The sequence below is a fragment of the Rhineura floridana genome, chromosome 2, assembly GCF_030035675.1.
Source record: "Rhineura floridana isolate rRhiFlo1 chromosome 2, rRhiFlo1.hap2, whole genome shotgun sequence".
Lineage (NCBI taxonomy): Eukaryota > Metazoa > Chordata > Lepidosauria > Squamata > Rhineuridae > Rhineura > Rhineura floridana.
The window spans coordinates 172,910,497-172,930,677 of NC_084481.1; the positions used below are offsets into that span (position 1 = coordinate 172,910,497).

At 42.1% G+C, this 20,181-nt stretch overlaps 1 protein-coding gene across 1 annotated transcript in view; it reads left to right on the forward strand.

The window, feature by feature from the left end:
- AVEN (apoptosis and caspase activation inhibitor) overlaps window positions 1-20,181 on the forward strand; it is a 205,031-nt gene that overhangs the window by 42,676 nt on the left and 142,174 nt on the right. The window lies entirely within an intron of this gene.

Here is a 20,181-nt window from a genome sequence, read left to right on the forward strand (position 1 = left end):
ATATGTTACATATTTGTGTCATAATAATGACATTTGGAATGACTCAGTTTTGCTGCTAGTAATGAAATCCTTTTTGGAAGATTACTTTCATAACTTAATATTTAAAAGTTGATGAAATTTCACAGGTGTTGGGCAGTGTTTTAACAAGAAGGATGGGAGCATAGGAAGCTGCCTTATAACAAGTTAGACACTTGGTCCATTCAGCTTAGCACCACCTACACTGACTGGGAGTGGCTCTCCAGGGTTTCAGACTGAAGCTGTTCCCAGCCCTATCTGTAGATGCTGGGGGTTGAACTGGGGACCAATGTGTGTTCCACCACTGAGCTACAACACCTTCTCCTAATGTTTTGTTTATGTATTCTATTTAGATAATAGCCTTCATCAGGATAGGAGTGTTCAGCAGCTCTGTCCTGGGGCTGAATAACAAGGGTGAGCTGAGTGATTTGGTGTGATTTTAATCCACCCTGAGTCAAACCACATTGTCAACAAAGCACCCCAAGTTGGATCAGGGCCTCCACAAAGCCTTGTGTTGCTATGTTGTTTTTGACCCTACTATTCTGTATACTGAATCCCTTATGTTTTTCTGTGTCTCTTGTTTCTCTAGATCAATGGGCTGTGCAAGAAGTGAGGCTGTCGAGAATGCTGCATGCAAAGCACGGAAGAGCTCTTGATGATTTTTGTTAAAGCTGGTGGTGGATTATTTTTTTAAAAGGTTAAAATATTTACTTAAGTTTTTAAAAAATCTGCCGCTGTGCTTGAAAAAGAATTCTTTGGGCTCTACAGTATTCTGCAGGCAGCATTCTTGACAGCCTTGCCTTGTAATGCCTATTGGAAAAATAGTGCCAAAAAGCTAATCTGTCTGGTGTGAAGCTGCTTTTTTTTTTTAAAAAAAATGTCAAGGCAAAGATTCACCCGACATGGCCACCTCTTAATTATATTAAGATAAAAAAGAGCAAGAGACAAACCCCTGCTTCCATGCCCCTAAAATATGAAACTAACATGGAACGTGGATACTCATACAGAGTTTCATTCTGGCAGAAAAGGAAAAAGTTACAGAATTTTGCTGTGGTTAAAAAAAAAATCTAAAAGTTAAAGGTGCCTTGAACAATAACTCATGGAGGTACGTGTCTGTCATTTGGCAGGATTAATCTACTCTAGAGAAGTTCCTGTGTCTGCAAATTTCATCCACTTCTGACAAAAGGGAAAACAGCTGTTTTTAGATTTCCCCATAAGATTCATTGGAGAACACAGAGCTTGTTTTTACACAGAGTGGATTGGAACTCAAATCACAGATTGAAGCATACGCAGAAGCAGTTCAGAATCTTTTTGTAAAAAAGCACAGATACAAAGCAAATCCTGATGCCAGTACACCATCACCACCATCTGCAGTGTGAAGTGTGTAATCCCCAGGAAGCGGTGCCATGTGGTTTCACTGCATGTAGCGTGGGTCAGGCTTTGGCAATTCTTCAGCTTCTATGCATTTAACTGAGAGTCTTAAGTATGTGAGGATGAAAAGAGCAAAAGGAAAATAAATTTGTGGATATGAAATATGCATACATACACATTTTTTTAAAAACATTTAGATATGTAGCTAGAACATTAATTTGAAATATGGCTAGTGACTTTAATATATTTCAGTGAAATGATCTGGTGTATCATCTGAATGATTTTGTTTGGCACAGCTCTGTGTGTGATCCTGAGTGTGAAAGTCTAATCAGTCTTGGTTAGCACTGTTATATTAGCATGCAGGCCATATCTGTAAAAGACGCAGGTTATTAATGCGTGCATATTATAGAACTTAAAAAATAATTCATTTTAGCATTGTATGCCTTTAATCGCCCCTTTTTGAAAGTATATTTGCTACAAAATGTGAATTCTGGCAAGGATGGCTTTCAAATTTGTATCGATTTTTTTGGAATGCTTGAAGATACTTGATGTGAATTATACAAGTTTTTGCAGTTTTGGGAGCCTTGTTGAACTAGGAATGCAGGGAAGAAATGTAATAGTATTCTTGATGGGTAGACAGAATCGATGCACACAATATATTACATTCCATTTTTATACATACTTAGGTAAAACAATTTGTGCGAATTTTATTACAAGAGGATTCTCTCTGCAAAATAAAGTGTGATATAGGGGCTTGGGCAATCTTATCTCATTATATTATGTTATTTAATTACTCATTATAATTTAGGAAATATCTCAGTAGAGGTATAGTGCTAATAGGTATTTTCAAAGTGGATAATGTTCTGTTCTGTTAGAGGCACATATCCTTAATGAGGCATGGAAAAAACATGTAACATTATATTCAGATACTACCCTGTCAGCTCAGTACATGGTATCGTGTGCAAAATAGATCTGTGTTTTCTATACCAAATCTGTACCAAAGAACTTCATTCTCTTTTTCTTAAGTGTTTTGCTTTTATGAAAGGCCTTTCTAGAAACCTAGAAGAGATGCCTTGTTGATTAAGGTTGCCTACTTCCCCTCTTTCCCTTTCATCTAGTGATCACAGGCTGATGACAAATGAATGTCATGTGGTGAACCATTTTATTTTTGAGTGATGTATTTTATTAGTTAGGTTTCATACAATTTTTGGAACCCTTGCTTGTAGTGGTAAGCTGGGCAGTTATCAATATGAAATTGCAGGAGGTTGATGACATACCAGTAAGAGATGTATATCCAACTGGTGTTGTGCTTTTCTAAATGATTTATAGGTTGTATTCTGTTGAGCACTTCCTGGAAAGGAAGTATAGAAAATTAAAAATAAATCCCAAAGAGGTGGATAGACACCCATGGTTGCAATCCTGATAGTATCCAAAAGCCTGCAAGGAAGAAATAATGCACATGCAGTTGACGTTAAGTTGGGGATGTAACAAGCACCAAAATGCTCCACAGAGGAGTGCAGATCAACAACAGGTGAAGGTCCCTAGGTATTTTTGAAGATGATGAGATGTAAAATACAATATTAGCAGGTATAGCTCTCTTGCATAGGTGAGAAATGGCCCCCCTGCTGAATTTTCCTATTCTAGCAACTATTAAAGTGACAGAACCTTGTTCTCCTTTGGACCTGGTCATCCTAGGTTGGGGAGAGGTAACTGACAGCTCAGTCCAACTTACAGAGGAGAATTTTATCAAAGCATGTGTTACTCTCCACAGTGAGAGAGTTAAGGAATATTTTGTCTGTATCTTGGTTGATGCAGAAATTAGTTCATGGATGGAGCCAGTATTGCTGGCCCTTCAGCTATGTTCAATTCAAACTAATGAGGATGATTTATAAAAAACAACAACGCTGGCCAACTCCCTAGGTGTTCCTGCTACTGGACACAAATATAGATAAACCATCTTTTTGTTGATGCTTCCCTTTTTCATCATCACCATTATGATTGATTTATTACCCACCCTTCACTCTATGGCCACAGGTGGGGTTGCAACAATTCAAAATACAACAATTCAAATGGTTTAAAACAAATTACAATCACAAGCATATGGTGGGCCCTAATATATAAAGTACCAAAGGCCTGGGTAAAGAGGCGCGTCTTCAGAATATGACATGAATTATATAATAAAGGTGCCACACACAACTCTGTGGGGAGGGAATTCCACAGCTTAGGGGCTGCTACAAAGAATACCTTCTCTTGGGCCACCCCACCCCAAGCTTCTGAGGGTGGTGGAACGACCCCCCCTCTGCTGATCTTAACACCTGAGAGGATCTGTAGGGAAGGAAGTGGTCTTTCAGATACTTGGGGCTTAAGTCAATTTGGGGTTTAAATTGAGCAACTTGAATTGGGCCCAGAAATGAACTGATAGCCAATGCAGCTGTACAGGGGTTATGTGGAACCCCAGTCAGTAATCTGACAGAAGCATTTTGGACCAGTTGAAGTTTCCAAGTAGTCTTCAAGAGCAGCCCCATGTACAGCGCATTGCAACAATGCGGGTTGGAAGTTAACAGAGTGTGGACTACAGTGACCCAAGTCGTTTCTGTCCAAAAGGGGCCACAGCTATTGAACTAGCTGGAACTGAAAAAAGACACTCCTATCCATCAAAGCCACCTGAGCCTCCAGTGATCCAGGAACACCGCCAAACTGTGGATCCTTCCAGGGGAGTGCCAACCCATCCAGGGCAGGTCATCTTCTCATCTCCTGAGACACATAACATCTCTGTCTTTTTCAGGATTTAACTTCAGTTTATTAGTCCATATCCAGCCCATCACCACCTCTAAGCACTGGTCTAATGCCTCAACTGCCTCTCCTGATTCATATGTAACAGAGAGCGAGAGCGAGTGAGAGCTGGATGTCATTTGCATGTTGATGACGCCTCACTCTGAATCTCCTGAGGACAGTTCCCAGCAGCTTCATATAGATATTAAATAGCATGGGGGACAAGATGAAACCCTGTGGGACACAACGGGACTGCTGCCATAGTGCCAAAGAGTGGCCTCCCATAACTACTTTATGGAAATTGTTCTGGAGGTAGGAGCAGAACTACTGAAATACAGTGTCCTCAACCCCCGCCTCCCTGAGATGTTCTGGAAAGATATCATGGTCAACGGTATCAAAAGCTACTGAAAAATTAAGGAAAACAAGCAAGGTCACACCCTTCCATCTCTATCCCAACAAATGTCATCAACCAAGGCAGTCTGAAGCCAGACTGGAATGAATCCAAATAATGGATTTCCTCCAAGCATGTCTAAAACTGGACTGCCACCACTCTTTCAAGCATGGTAGTTATTTAATCCTTCTGCGTACCTCCAGTGGAGCATTAATCACTCCCTGGACCCACCCAGCCAACCTCCTATGACTAGCTCTAAGAAGCTGGTATGGGCAAAGGTCAAGGGGACAGGTTGTCAGCTGCACTTCTTCAAGCAGCTTGTCCAGATCCTCAGACCACAATATCTGATCAAAACTGCTCCAATGCAGATGGAACAGACAGTGCTCTGGAAGCTTCCATTGGACTTGCTCTAATTGTGGCAACCAACTCTAAATGTCACTGATTTGGTCCCTAACGTGTTTGCAAAATTGTTGTATCAGGCTTCCAAGGGTTTCAGAGCAACTGTCTTTTGGCCAGATGACAAAAGCCCATTCACCACTCAAAAAAACTCTGCCAGACTGCTGTTTGCATATGCAATGGTTTTAGTGAAGTAAGCTTTCTTCACTGCCACCACCACCATGTGGTAGGTGTGGTGATAACAACCTCAACTTTGTTCAGTCAGGTTCAGACTGAGTTTTACATCACCTGCGCTATAGCCGCTCACCCTCCTGTTTCATTGCACTCAGGTCACTAGAGTACAAAGGTGACCTAGTGCCCTGCAGCGAGGGCACTCAAGAACTATTGTGTCAGTGGGTCTACGCACCTCTCTATTCCAGTGTGATGAGAGTCCCAAAAGGAGCTCTAGCCATGACAGCAGAAAAATTCCGCAGAGCATTCAGAAATCTATCAGATTCTTGGCTAGCTATAGCCTCGTTCAGATGTAGCAATGTTGTATTGGCATAGAAAAGAGTTGGCTTACTTGTGCCCACCTTCCAACCCTGGTGGTTCTTGCTTACACAGCTTCTTCACTGACTTGTAAACCATGGCTTAATCGAACCAGGCCAGTGTTGAAATCATAAGCCAACTTGCTTTCTGTACATTGGAGGACAGAAGTCTCTTTTTGTCAGCAGACCATCTTACTCTTTTCCTGTGGCTGGGCAGGTGAATGTTGTTATTTATAATTTATTTATTTATAATTTGCTACGAATATATTTTATAATCGAACAGGCTATTAGAGGTTTATGTCTATAATTGAACCAACTATACTATTATTTTCTTTTAAAAATAAAGCATAATAATATTTCATTCCTAATTTTTACAGCTGCTTCAAAATCTTTGAATGATGTCAGAATATCCTGCCTCTAGATGTAATTTAATGTAATGAAAATATGAAATGTCAACATTTACATTTACTACTTAATTAAATGAGGATCTGATATTAAAATTCCCTAGATTGACAGAGGTGTTTATGTTTATTAAAAATTGGTGCTTAAGTGAATACTTTTCAGGACATGTAGTATTTCTGTTCAGGAAATTGAAGCATAAATGATGCTGTGTTTTTGTTTGTTTTAGCAGTCATGAGTTAATTTTTTATAGCATTTTTTGCATAGTATCATCAGTGCCTTTTCAGTCATGTGCAAAGGGCCACGTGTTCTGCTAAATCACTTATGTTTGAATAAATTTTTTGACTTGATTTTGATTACTTGTGACTAATGATTTCAAGATGGCAGTCTTTACATTCTAAGAAAGTTCTGCCTGTCTTTATACAAATGACACATATTTAATATTTAAGGAAAAATTCCTTTTTATATATTTTCCAAAGGGTCAAGGGGTTATGTGTAGCTTAGTAAGCATTGCCAATGCAGCATTTTAATATTGACAAACCTGTTTCTGCAATAATTGCCATCCACAATTTGTGTGTGTCAGTGTGCCCTCACTTGGAACTGTTTACAGGCAGGGGCAACCTACTGGCCTGGCTAAAAATTCCTTCTGCTACTGGCTTATTCCTTTGGAAAATAAGAAGGAAGATAATGATTCTGAGTAGGCCTACAGGACCTGTGACCTAATAAGCCAAATGCAGACCACTAGCTAATAAACCAGGGGTTAATAAACCTGCTTTTGCTGCCTGCCTATACTACAAAAATGAGGAGCTTGTCAAGCTGGCTGTTATACAGGGCGAGTTGTTTGTGTCTGACTCAGCAAGTTGTGCAGACCTGCTTTTCAAAATTGCAGTTAATCGTCTGGTCATTTCAGCTGGTATGAGGCAAAGGATTGCTTGTTTTAGTTTTCCATATATTTGCAGGCTTTACATTGTGATTTATAATCCATTTCTTTTTAATTTATTAATGTTGTATTATCACTACTAATACCCATGAGCATCACTTATCTAATGTTTGCACTATTGAAATTCAGTGACATTCCATTTCAGTGTATTAAATCATTTATTTTTGGCGAACATGAAATTTACGATCCGCTGAAATTTAGTTGTGTAATCACATTTTATTTCAGTGTTTTGTGTGCCTTATGACTCAAATATGAGATGGTGATAGAAGATGGTGTTACATCTGAATGCTGTCGTCTTTTGATGCAGAATAATAATTAGCTCACTTCACAGCACCACAAAATAGTGATTGAGACTGGAAACACAGTTTTACAGCAATAACATCTTGGTGTCTCCAACTCCAGCCCCTCTTACTTCTTTGTCTTGCCATTTAACATCCTGATCCTAAAGATATGGTTGGCAGTGATGTATTAGTGGCATCCTGAGAGTGGCAGATCTTTCCTGCTCTGTTGTGCATTAGTTCAAGTCCACAGTATAGTACACTGTTAGTGGTTTTCAATTCTCCATGGAATCTTTCCATGTAGGGTTGTCTTTCAAAGAAGCACTGTGTGTCTACCATTACCCTGGCATGTTGAGGAGTATTATAAATATCTTATGGTTCTAGAATGTTATGGTTGTATTGTATGCTGCTTTGATATTGTTATGAGTTGGTGGTTTATAAATATTCTTATAAAATATTAATTTATAGTGTTATGATGTTTTAGTGATTGATTGTACACTGCCTTGATATTTTGTCATGAGTTGGTGGTCTAGAAATATTCTTATAAAAATAAATGTATATTCTGTTTTAGGATAAATACATAAGGCTTTATCCTTTCCTATTCAGAAATGATCCTATAAGCCGTAACAGAGGCCAAACCATTACGAGGAGTAGGCCTGTACACAGATCTCTTGCCCTGATCTAGCCTGCCCCCTTTCCACTTTGTCATAGAACAAAGTGTTCTGATCGTAAGAGTCTCTAGCTGCCATAGGTTACACATAGAGGCAGAGCAGGCAGGCCTAATGAGGAAGATGTAGCCAAATTAGGAAGGGAACAGACAGGGGCCTTGGAAGCAGTAGGCTCTGAGTAACAAGAAGGGAGTATGCGATCGAGATCCAGCTAGATGTGGAAGACAAAATGGAAGAATTTGGCAAGCAGAGCTACATGTGTCCAGAAACTGTAGAGATGAGGAACGTTCATGTTGATCTCATATATTGGAAAACTCTTCTCCAGTTCCAGCTATAAACTTTTTATTCTTTTACCATGAGTAGAGACAGTTGCTTATCTCATGAGGCAACATGAGATTTCAATTAGACTGACTGCATAAGACTTGAGATGCCTTCCTTCTTGAGTAATTTAACACATTGTATTGCGGTTGATCTATATGCTTAATTATTTGGTCTGCAGTGGCTTGGTTTGCATAACACAGTAAGCCAAACTATGGCTTACTGTGACCATATGAATGTGGTGGCTCCAAGAGAGGAGTTCACATCTGCCTTGCTTCTTCCTGGTTCTTTTAGCTCAGTGCAGCACTGTGTCATCTCAACCTGGACTCATGGGTAAGCTTTCCTCTCCTTAACCATGAGCAGTAGCCAAGGCATGCCTTTGTGTTAAATGCTAATGTGGCCAGTGTGTCGGTTTGGGTTTGGGCAGCATGTTGAAGTTCTGTGCAATCTTTGCAAATGGTTTCTATCGAACTGATAAAAGTATTGGCTGTGTCTGGCTAGGATTTCATGCGCTTACTTGATTAAGCAAAGCAATTAATTAACTTTGTCAAAATGTAGGCTTGTTTTTTTAACATTTTTATAATTTTATTTTCTCTGTTTCCCTTTTTAAATACTGATTTTAAAATGGTAATTTAGCCTCTTCCCCTCACAAATCTCTCTCCCTCTTTTTCTTTCTTAACCAAGTGCTGATGCAGTAGAGGTACAATTCAGGTCTCTTGTAAAGCCTTTTGGGAATGAATTTTGAAACTACTAAAATCTCTTTTCAAGCAGAAGAAACAAAAGAAGTGGAAATGATGGCATAACATTACTGGACTATAAGACTTTCACCATGTTTGAAGAACTGCCCTTGGTCACTTATTGATCTGTCAATCTAAAGTATCCAAAAATAGATTTTTCACTTTGGTCCACAGCTCATTTAAGCTTGTATAGGCTCACCATAGTCAATGGAACTCAATTGGCTTAAATACAAGTACAAGTGGAATGTGATCATTTCCCTCCATTATGTTTTTTAATGGCAATGTTTTTCTGTTGAATCTTTACATGTGATAAATGACATATTAAATAACATGCTGCTTTGTATCTTATGAATATAAATGTTTCATTTCTCAAGGACAGCCTAGCCACCACTGTAATTCTTTTAGTTAAGTCCAAGTTAGTTCTGGACAGCCTTCTGGCATAGTAGTAATATTTTTGGAAAATATAAAAGACTGACAATTTTTGTGGGTGGCTGGGGATCTGAGATGAATATTCATAATGGCTGTGATGTGTGGCTGTGCACAATCTAGTGAAAGACAGTAATGAGAAGCGATTTCCTTGTCATTAAGAAGGAATAGGAAAGGAATAACAAGAACTGTAGCATTAGGCTTGGCAAATTTCTTTGGGGAAAAAAACCCTAGTTTTGGACAGTGTTGTCCTTGTAGTGTTTATCTTGTGGCTGTGTAATACAAATAATGGTGCTCCCAGGATAACAAGTTGCACTTAAACCAATCTCATGTTGACTAGAGCAATGTTGCAGAATTAAATTACACACAAGGAATAAAGGTTTTCCACAATTCTCAAAAGTATTGGAAGTTTCAAGGAATATATGTTGACATTTCTCTTTTGTACTGCATTACTTCTGAAACAGATGAAGAGAAGTTCTCTTATGTATTACGTACTTTGAAAAAAACTATTTTTTTACATGTTTGTGCAATTTTCAGTGTAGTAATTAGATTAGAGCATGTGGTTGTAGAATAACCAGAATCTCATGGAACTGGCAAATTCTCTTTTTAAAGCAGTCAACTACTTTGTGACTATAAATAAAAGAAAGCCTTCAAAAGTATGAATAAAATATATCTGATTACACATTTTATAAGTAGATCTGTGGAGCTTAGAACAGTGACCAAGATATGTAAATTAGTGCATTCTTTTCTGGCTTTTAGTAATGCTACAGAAATGCCCAAATTGGTAACAATCTTGTCTAAGAAGCAAGGGAGAAGATTGCAATCTCCATAAAATAACTTTATTTTGGCGTCTCAGATGAGAGTAAAGGAAAAGCTGTTCAGGTTTTTTCATTATGGAAAATAAAACAGAAGAGCTGTGACCATCACAGTTTCACTGGGATGGGAAATTGAAGGAGCATCTTGTACTAAGTCTATGAATCTGCCTGCTCATTCTGTAGCACAAGTAGAATGGCATCTAATGCAGAAGCTAGTCGTTCAGAGTCTGCATCATTATTTAAATGTGAAAACTTGATTGCTGAAGTGTATTGGGACTTCCTGCTAAAGGCTTTGGGATGCTTTACACATGACAATTTTTATACACTAACAGTATTTTGAAGCATGTACACATTTTTGTATTGTGAATACACAATCTTCTGCAGCATATGTGTACATAGTTCTTTATCAGTAAAAACTTATCAGTGTACAAGGCACTTTACAGGCTTTTATTAGCAATAAATGAATGAATGCCTCTTCCACCAAGAGGTAACATCTAAAATACATGAACTTCTGCAGGTCTGTTATTTTGCATAATTCCAGTTACATCATTTGAGTCTATTAACAATCATAATATTGGATTTTTTTAAAAGCTCAGATTGTATTCAACTAAGCCCTACTCACTGTAGACCCACTGAAATTAATGAACCTAAGTTAGACATGTCTAGTAACTTCGGTGGGTCTACTACTCTGAGTAGGACTAGCATTGAATCCCACCTTCAGTATCCTAGATGTTTAAATGTTAAACACTGGTGAATAGTTTTAGCCTTTGCTATTAACAGATGTCTAGCTAGCAGGTAGTGGCCCTGATATTGGATCATTTATCTGGTGTCAGTTGAATTATTGTCAGGTGGTCTTAATTCCTGAAGAGGTCATGAGCAGGTGAAGGGCAGAGGTTTAAGGCCAAAAGAGCAAAGTCAGGTGGGATGGGACTGCAGCATGTCCAGGACTGGGGTTAATGTGACCCAGCAAGTTGTTTATAAAGCATTCCAAGCCAGTGTTGGCCTCAGTCCCCCCCCCACAGCACAAGTTCTGTTATTGTTTTATAGATTAATCCATATGTGGACTCAGCCCCTCATACCCTAGTGGCTGAAATACTTTATCTTTATCCCCCTCATGTCTAGACATAATTGTTAGCTAGATACAGTTGTGTAGAATGTGTAGATTGGCCCCTTTTAACATTCTTTAGTGCCTGGCACTTGGGACTGCCTCAGCTATTACATAGATCTGGAAAACTTACTTATATGTTATAGTAGTATGTCTTAGCTGTCTTGCTAATCAGTTATTACAGTGTTGATTCATCTGAAGGGATTGAATAAAAGTGTCCAGTGATACAAATAGATTATTGGATTCCTTAATTCCACCTTGGTGGTGGTGATCCCCAGTACACAGAGATTGTTGAGTCAAAGCAAAGCAACAAAAGTAGAAAAAATAGGTGTATAAATGCATTTACACTCTGTCAGCTCCAGTACTTTGACCGAACTCTTGATGGCCTTCAATTGTTTAACCAAAAATATTTCAGACTATTAGTGATCTTTCAACTAAGTTCTAGTTCAAATAAGTCCTGCAGGTGACTGTCATCTGGCCTTTACTAGATCAGGCTGTTATAAGTGATACATTTGACTACACTACACCTATTCATTAGGGAAAGACTGCTTTTGATATGTAGTTTATTAGGTCCTGAGAAGAGGAACTGGATCTGAACCCATGCAGTGCCAGTTGATCCTATTAAAAATGTTCAACATATTTTTATTAACATTTTTTAAAACAAAATTTATATATCGCTTGATTGTAAAAACCTCTAAGTGGTTTGCAAAAGCCATTAACATCAATAAAACAGTTTAACAAGTAGTTAAAAACATGTTTTGAACAATTAAAACAACAACAAACTAAAAAGATTAAAACGCATCAATGTCTATGTATCTGGATAGGCTTACTTAAACAAGGCACCAAAAGGAACAGAGCAAAGGTGCTTGCCTGATGTCAATAAGCAGGGAGTTCCAAAAATAAGGTGCTGCCACACTAAAATAATAATGCCTTACAAGTGCAGAATGAATATTATGTGGCATCTATAACAGGGCCAGTTTCACAGACTGAAGTGCTTGAATGGACACATACTGGGTAAGGGGGTCCTGCAAGTAAACTAATCCCAAGATGTTACGGGCTTTATATATCAGTAGTAATACCCTGAACATGGCCCCGTAACAAACTGGCAACCAGTGCACACCTCTGAGCAGAGGTGTAATATGCTGATAGGGTCTCACTCCTGTCAGTAATCTGGCTGTAGCATTCTGCACTAACTGCAGTTTCCCATTTAAGTGCAAGGGAAGCCCCACATAGAGTGCATTGTACTAATCTGGTCTTCAAGTTGCCAGTGCCTGAACTACTGTGGCCAAGATCTCCCAGTCCAGTAATGGGTGTAGTTGTCTTACCAGGTGCAACTGATAAATGGTTCTTCTAGCCACTGAGACTCCCTAGGCCTCCAGTGACAGAAGTGGCTCCAGTTAGTTTATTGTTTATTGCTCACGGCCCAAAGACCACCGCAAATACATATCAAAGATTCATCCAGACAATACAAATTCCACCGGGTATACGCATAATTAAAATTAAGTAAAAACACAGATGTCATAAAAAGGAATACATATGAAATATAAACAATTTTAAACAGCTAAAAGATAAAGCTATTTTAAAAGGTTTGCTCTTATTTTCGCCGCAGCAACAGCGAACTTAGCGACTTGACGCGTAATAAAATTATCGTTTCCCACTAATAAGAAACAAACTTGCTCAAGTAAAGGCCTATCCTTTATATGGTTGCTGATAGGGGATAAAATTTTGATCCGTGGCTCATTATAAAGGGGGTAACTCAGTATATAATGGGAAATGTCCTCCACTTCCCCTAAGTTGCACAAGCAGCAACGAAGATGTAACGGAATACGTCTATATCTACCATCCAAGAGCGCCAAAGGCATTGTCTGAAAACGCAGGGCAGTAAACGCAGTTCTTAGCCACGGCAGATCTAAGGAAGAGAGGTAAGGCTCCAATAGAGAATTAGTTTTATACATAGGAAACCAATATGAGAAGGAGGATTGGGTAGCAGCCACCAAGTCCCACCTTTTAGCGTGGGCAAATATTCTGTCTCTCAGCCAAGCCTTTGCACTAGCTGAGACATAAGTTGGGGCAGATTCAATACTAATCCCATAGAACGCTAAAATCCCTTTGGTCCTAGTCAACCAGTTATTTTCCCCTGAATTTCGAAGTTGCTCAAGAAAGCGTTTCTTTGGCAACCTAGAGTCATCCATAGCCACTAATCTTAACCAGTAAGAGGCAAGGGCCGCATGGGCCAATGCTTCTAAGGGCTGTAACCCAGTTTCCAGTCTCATAAAGACCGTCGGGGTCCCCTTTGGTAGGGCCAGGATCCTTCGCATAAAGGCGTTTTGAAGTTTCTCTAAAGATGGTATCTTCACATAGCCCCAAATCTCAGCACCATAAAGTAACATAGGGGTGATTTTCTTTTGGAAAACCTCAATCGCGGGGGGATTTTTTTCAATCACGGGGGGAAGGTGGCTCCAGAAGCTCCCCCAGACTACGAACCAGGGGGAATACAACCACATCCAGGGTAGGCAACTGGCCAGTTTCTCAGACATGGGAACCGCTCACGCACAGTGCTTCCATCTTGCTAGGATTCAAGCTCAGCTTATTTTCCTTCATCCATCCCATCACCTGTACCTGTCCATGGCCCATACAGCTTCTCTTGTTTTGGATATAATGGAGAAGTACATCTGAATGTCAGCAGCATACTGATGATGCTGTGCCCCAAAACTCCTAATGATTGCTCCCAGAAGCTTCATATAGACATTAAATGGCATTAGGGAAAAGATGGTACCCTGTGGCACCCCTCAGCACAGCTGCCAAGGGGCCAAAGGACAATCACCCAACACTACTCTTTGGATTCAGGCCTGTAGGAAGGACTGGGACCACCATAGCATGGTGCCCCAGATTCCCATTCTACTGAGCCGGTCCAGGAGGGTACAGTGGTATATGGTATAGAAAGCCCAAGAAGGGGGTATTTGTAACAGCAATAGTTATTTCAACCCTAGGGATCCAAGGCCCATTTCTTTAGGAGTGGTCTCACCACTGTGTCTTTCAAGGATGCAGGGGACCCCCCCCAACGATACTTTAACTACACTCTGGACCCCACCAGTCAAACCCCCTCTACTAGATTTAATATGCCAGGAGGGACAGGAGTCAAGAGAGCATGTGGTTGAACGTGTAGCTGATAGCACCTTGTCCATATCAGCTGACTACATAAACGGAAATGGATCCCACAACACATCACTGACTCCAGCACTGGGTATTTCATGTGAAACTACAACTACAACAGAGTTAAGATCATGTCAAAGTCGAGCAACTTTATTCTCAAAGTGTATAGCCAGTTGTCACAGTGAGTCCTTGAATGCTCCAGAGGCCCTTCCCCCACAGTGCGAGTCAGTAACCTCTGGACTATTTGAAGTAACTCAGCTGGCCGGCTAGTAGAGGATGCAGTGCAAGCTGTGAAATGAGCCATCTTTGCAGCCTGCACTGCCACATGGTAGGCACGATTGTGTGCACTAACCAGTCGGCTTCGGCATGAGACTTGCGCCACTTGCACTCTAGTCTGGTTTGTTTCATAGCCCTAGGCTCCCCAGAATATCAGAAACAATGCTGGAGAGGACGCTTGGCAGTGATAGTGTCAACCGCCTGTTTAATCTCATCATTCCATAGTGAGACCAGGGCTTCCACAGGATTGTCAACTTTGTCTGCTGGAATCCGCCTCCCCTCCGAGCATTCAGAAACACATCGTTCTATCAGTCTCCGGGGCAGGTCACCCAAATGAGCCCACCACACTTACAGGGGGAATTGCCATTAGCAGTCCAAATTTCAACTAATGGTGCAACCATGACATGAGAGTGCATTGCACACCCCATACCTTCAGTTCACCTCTCATATCACCTTAGGGTGAAGATTACAGCATGCCCTAATGGGCAGACCATTTGAGACAGTTCCATGGTTGTTCTGGAAGCCATGAAGTCCCATGCCGGCCCAATGGAAGCCTCTGCCTCTATCATCCTGGGGTTCTTCACCACCACACCAGAGACTATTTAAGCCAGCTCAGTCAGGGATGCCACAGGGCAACATGGTGGTCAATAGACCAGCAGCATCCCCAGTCTGTCTCTGGCCCAACACCAGGTGCAGACCCTCTGAGCAGCCCATTCCAAGATCAAGAGGTTTTCTGGTGAAGGAGATGGTGCTTCTGTAAACTAAGTACCCAGTTAGGCCTACCTAAGTTAGGTCAGATCCAACTAGCTCACCCATCCAAGTCTTGGTGATACATTCCAAGTCAGCAATCGTGGATGAGAGTGGTCTTATTATCGACTGACCTGGCATTCAGTAACAGCACCATCAGACTAGAGGACTCAGTGGATAAGCTACCAGTAACTTCTGGAGGAATGAGAGGGCTGAAGCAGGGGACAGGGACCAAAGGTCTCTCCGCCACCCTCAGTTCCTCCACTCCAACTACATGGATGGATAGTATTTACAGTGAATATAATAACTTCTTCTTGGGTCAGACCAAAGATCCATCTAAATCAGTGGTTCCCAAAATTTCCCCCCATAGATCACTTGAAAATTGCTAAGGTTCTTGGTGGACCACTTAATGACTTTTCTGTCTGTTTAGCTATTGTATTTCTATGGAATTGGAACTGTAATACAGTAAAAGAAATGAGGAAGCAATAAAAATACAATTAAAAATCAATATGAATACTTAATATGGTGGATTGCCATCTCCCATCTTCAATCACAATTCCATAGACACACTGTAGACCAGCTGAATGGAACTTGCTGGCCACTGGTGATCCACAGACCCACAGTTTGGGAATAGCTGATCTTAACAATACTTTGTCTCTCACAGCCAGCAACGTGCCTTTGGGAAGCTGGCGTGCATAACCGAGACCTGGGTGGGTGATATGGGAGGAGTTGCTCTTACCCAGCTCTGCCCACCTGGGTATGCGGTTCAGCATCATGGTAGAGCCAAAGGTCGGGGAGGCGGGGTTGCCGTGGTCTATAGGAGTTCTTTCTCACTCACCGAGCACCCTGTACAGGTGACGACTGGTTTGGAGTGTCTCCACCTTGTGCTGGGCCAGAAAGACAGGCTGGGAATTTTGTTGGTGGACCGCCCGCCCTGCTGCTCAACAAATTCCCTAACTGAGCTGACAGAGGTAGTCTCGGAGGTACTGTTGCAGTCCCCTAGACTGTTGGTACTGGGGGACTTCAATGTCCATGCCGAGACTGCTTTATCTGGGGCGGCTCAGGACTTCATGGTGTCCATGACAACCATGGGGCTGTCTCAGTTTGTTACTGGCCCAACGCATGTGTCGGGACATACCCTTGATTTGATCTTCGCCACTGGACAGGGAGATGGTGATCTGGAGGTTGGGGGTTTTTCATCTACCCCATTGTCATGGACAGATCACCACTTGCTGAGGTTTAGGCTTACCGCGTCCCTTTCCCTCTGCAAGGGTGGGGGACCTATTAAATTGGTCCGCCCTCGGAGATTAATGGATCCTGAGGGTTTCCAAAAGGCTCTGGGGGATTTTCCGACTGAGAAGACTGGCGTTCCTGCTGAAGCCCTGGTTGAACTGTGGAATACGGGGATGACCCGGGCGGTTGACACGATCGCTCCCATGCGCCCCCTCCTATGCAGAGCTCATACAGCTCCATGGTATACCTCGGAGCTGAGAGCGATGAAGCAAGAGAGGAGGAGGCTTGAGTGCAGATGGAGGCGGACTCCCGACGAATGCAATTATGCCTTGGTAAGTGCCTGCTCTAAACAATATATAGCAGCGGTGAGGGCAGCAAAAAAGAGATATTTTGCTGCCAGTATTAAGGCATCACTCTCCCGCCCAGCGGAGCTTTTTAAAACTGTACGAGGGCTTTTACATCTTGGCCCTCGGGATACTATAGATTCATCTGTAGCCCGCTGTGAAGAGTTCGCTGGACACTTCCAAGATAAGAACGCTTGCATTCGTCGGAACTTAGACTCCAATATTATAGCAGTTGGATTCAACGAAGCATCCAGATCACGGTCTTGTCCTCATTTATTGGATGAGTTTCAGTTGGTGCAGCTTGAGGATGTTGACAAGATCCTTGGACTGGTGTGGGCGACCACGTCTGTGCTGGATCCTTGCCCCTCCTGGCTGGTGAAAGCTGGCAGGACCGGAACCGCCAGCTGGGCCAAGGAGGTAATCAATGCCTCTTTGTGAGAGGGAGTGGTCCCTGACTGCCTAAAAGCGGTGGTAGTGAGACCGCTCCTGAAGAAACCCTCCTTGGACCCAGATAACTTGAACAACTACAGACCTGTGGCGAATGTTCCGTTCCTGGGCAAGGTTCTGGAACGGGTGGTGGCCGGCCAGCTCCAGGGGCTCTTGGATGACACTGATTATCTCGATCCGTTTCAATCTGGTTTTAGGCCTGGGTTTGGTACCGAAACAGCCTTGGTCACCCTGTATGATGACCTTTGTCGGGAGAGGAACAGAGGGAGTGTGACCCTGTTGATTCTCCTCGATCTCTCAGCTGCTTTTGATACCATCGACCATGGTATCCTTCTGGGAAGGCTCACGGAGTTGGGAGTTGGGGGTAGTGCTTGGCTCTGGCTCCGCTCCTACTTGGTGGGTCGTCAACAGAAGATAGTGCTTGGGGAACACTGCTCGACACCCTGGACTCTCCATTGTAGAGTCCCACAGGGATCGGTACTGTCCCCCATGCTTTTTAACATCTATATGAAGCCGCTGGGTGCGGTCATCAGGAGTTTTGGAGTGCGTTGTCACCAGTACGCTGATGACATGCAACTTTATTTCTCCTTTTCATCTTCCTCAGGTGAGGCTGTTAACGTACTAAACCGTTGCCTGGCCGCGATAATGGATTGGATGGGAGCTAACAGACTGAAGCTTAATCCAGACAAGACCGAGACGCTGTTAGTGAGTGCCTTCTCTGCCCAGATGGTGGATGTTCACCCTGTTCTGGATGGGGTTACACTCCCCTTGAAAGAACAGGTTCGTAGCTTGGGAGTTCTTTTCGACTCTTCCCTGTCTCTTGAGGCTCAGGTAGCCTCAGTGGCACGGAATGCTTTTTACCATCTTCGATTGGTAGCCCAGCTACGTCCCTATCTGGACAGTGACGACCTCGCCTCAGTCGTTCATGCTCTGGTAACTTCTAGATTGGACTACTGCAATGTGCTCTACATTGGGCTGCCCTTGAAGATAGTTCGGAAACTACAGTTAGTCCAGAATGCAGCGGCTAGATTGTTGACGCGGACCAGAAGGTCCGCTCATATAACACCTGTTCTGGCCCGTCTGCACTGGCTTCCTATTTGTTTCCGGGCTAAATTCAAAGTGCTGGTTTTGACCTATAAAGCCTTACACGGCATGGGACCGCAATACCTGGTGGAGCGCCTCTCCCAATATGAAACTATCCGTACACTGCGCTCAACATCTAAGGCCCTCCTCCGAGTACCATCCCATCGAGAAGCTCGGAGGGTTGTGACTAGAAATAGGGCCTTTTTGGTTGTGGCCCCCGAACTGTGGAATGGTCTTACCGATGAGGTGTGCCTGGCGCCGACGCTGCAATCTTTTCGGCGCCAGGTGAAAACCTTTTTATATTCCCAGGCATTTTAATGTGTACTATTAATATTTATTGATTTATTTTGCTGCTATTTTGATTATTTTTGTTTGATTCCATTGTATTATTGTATTTATATATTCTCTGATTGTTTTATTATTATGTACACTGCCCAGAGAGCCCTTGGGCTTAGGGCGGTATATAATTTAAATAAAATAAATAAAATAAAATAAAGCTCAAAAGCAGGACCTGATGACAATAGTCATCCACTAGCAATTTAATTAGCCTCTAGTGGTTGATGGTATTATACAGCCACGAGAGTGGCTGTATACTATCGTCAGCATGGATTTTTTGCATTCCACAATGTTAAATTGAAAATACCCATGCCATTCTGATGTTTTCCATAACCTCATTTCAAAACATAACCTCACAAAATGTATAGTCCTGAACTCAGAAACGCTTGCTTAACAATCCTCTAAATTTTCATGGCAATACACAAAACAGTCAGAGAGAATCAAGAGTTCAAAGTATAAAAAGAGAGAAAAAAACTCAGACCCCTTTTGGACTTTTTTCTGTCAGAGTTCTTCATATTTGTTGAAATTCATTAAAAATCATCCATGTTCACAGAGTACCTGTAATCCTATTACTGACCTTGCCCCATACTCTGACCTTCATCTTCTGCAGTTTAAAAGTTAAAAAATGCCTTGCTGATTTTTAATTAATTTAAGAACTTTTGCATTGAACTAAATGATAATGTCGGGCATGCTCAGTAAGAATCAACTGTCAATGTTCTAAAAGCCAGATTCCCAGCTGCTTGGCTTGCCTAATCAGGGGGCCACACCCACCCCAAACCTTTATTTCCCTTGAGACAGTCATGGCTTCTCCCAAAGAATCCTTTGAAATGTAGTTTGTGAAGGGTGCTGAGAGGAGACTCCTATTCCCCTGACAGAGCTCCAGTGGTTAATAGTCAGACACTCTGTTTGAAGCTCTGTGAGGGGAACAGGGCATCTCCTAGCAACTCTCAGCACCCTTCACTAACTACACTTCCCAGGATTCTTTGGAGGAAGCCGTGACTGTCTAAAATGAAATAAAGGTCTGGGGTGGATGTGGCCAGGGACAGCTTTGGTTTAAATTTGGGTGGGAGGCTACATGTGCCTCCTGTAGAAGAAAAAGGTGGGAGAAACCCTGAAAAAGAATGATACTGTTCACAATGTTTTCCTTTTGGAAAGGAAAGGGGGTTCCCCTCTGCCCAGTGCTCACCCATCCAATCTCCTCCCCCCATCCCCTTCCTGCCCTCCTCCTCCCCTGCCCCTCCCCCAGGTCAGTTGCACCTATCCTAAGCATCGATGTACAGGAGTAAATTCCACCGAACTCAAAAAGCATGCAAATGATCAAACCTGCCCTCCCCCCCTCCCTCCTATCCCCTCCCTCTTCCCTTTCCCTCCCCCTTCCTTCACCCCCATCCCCTTCCAATGCCC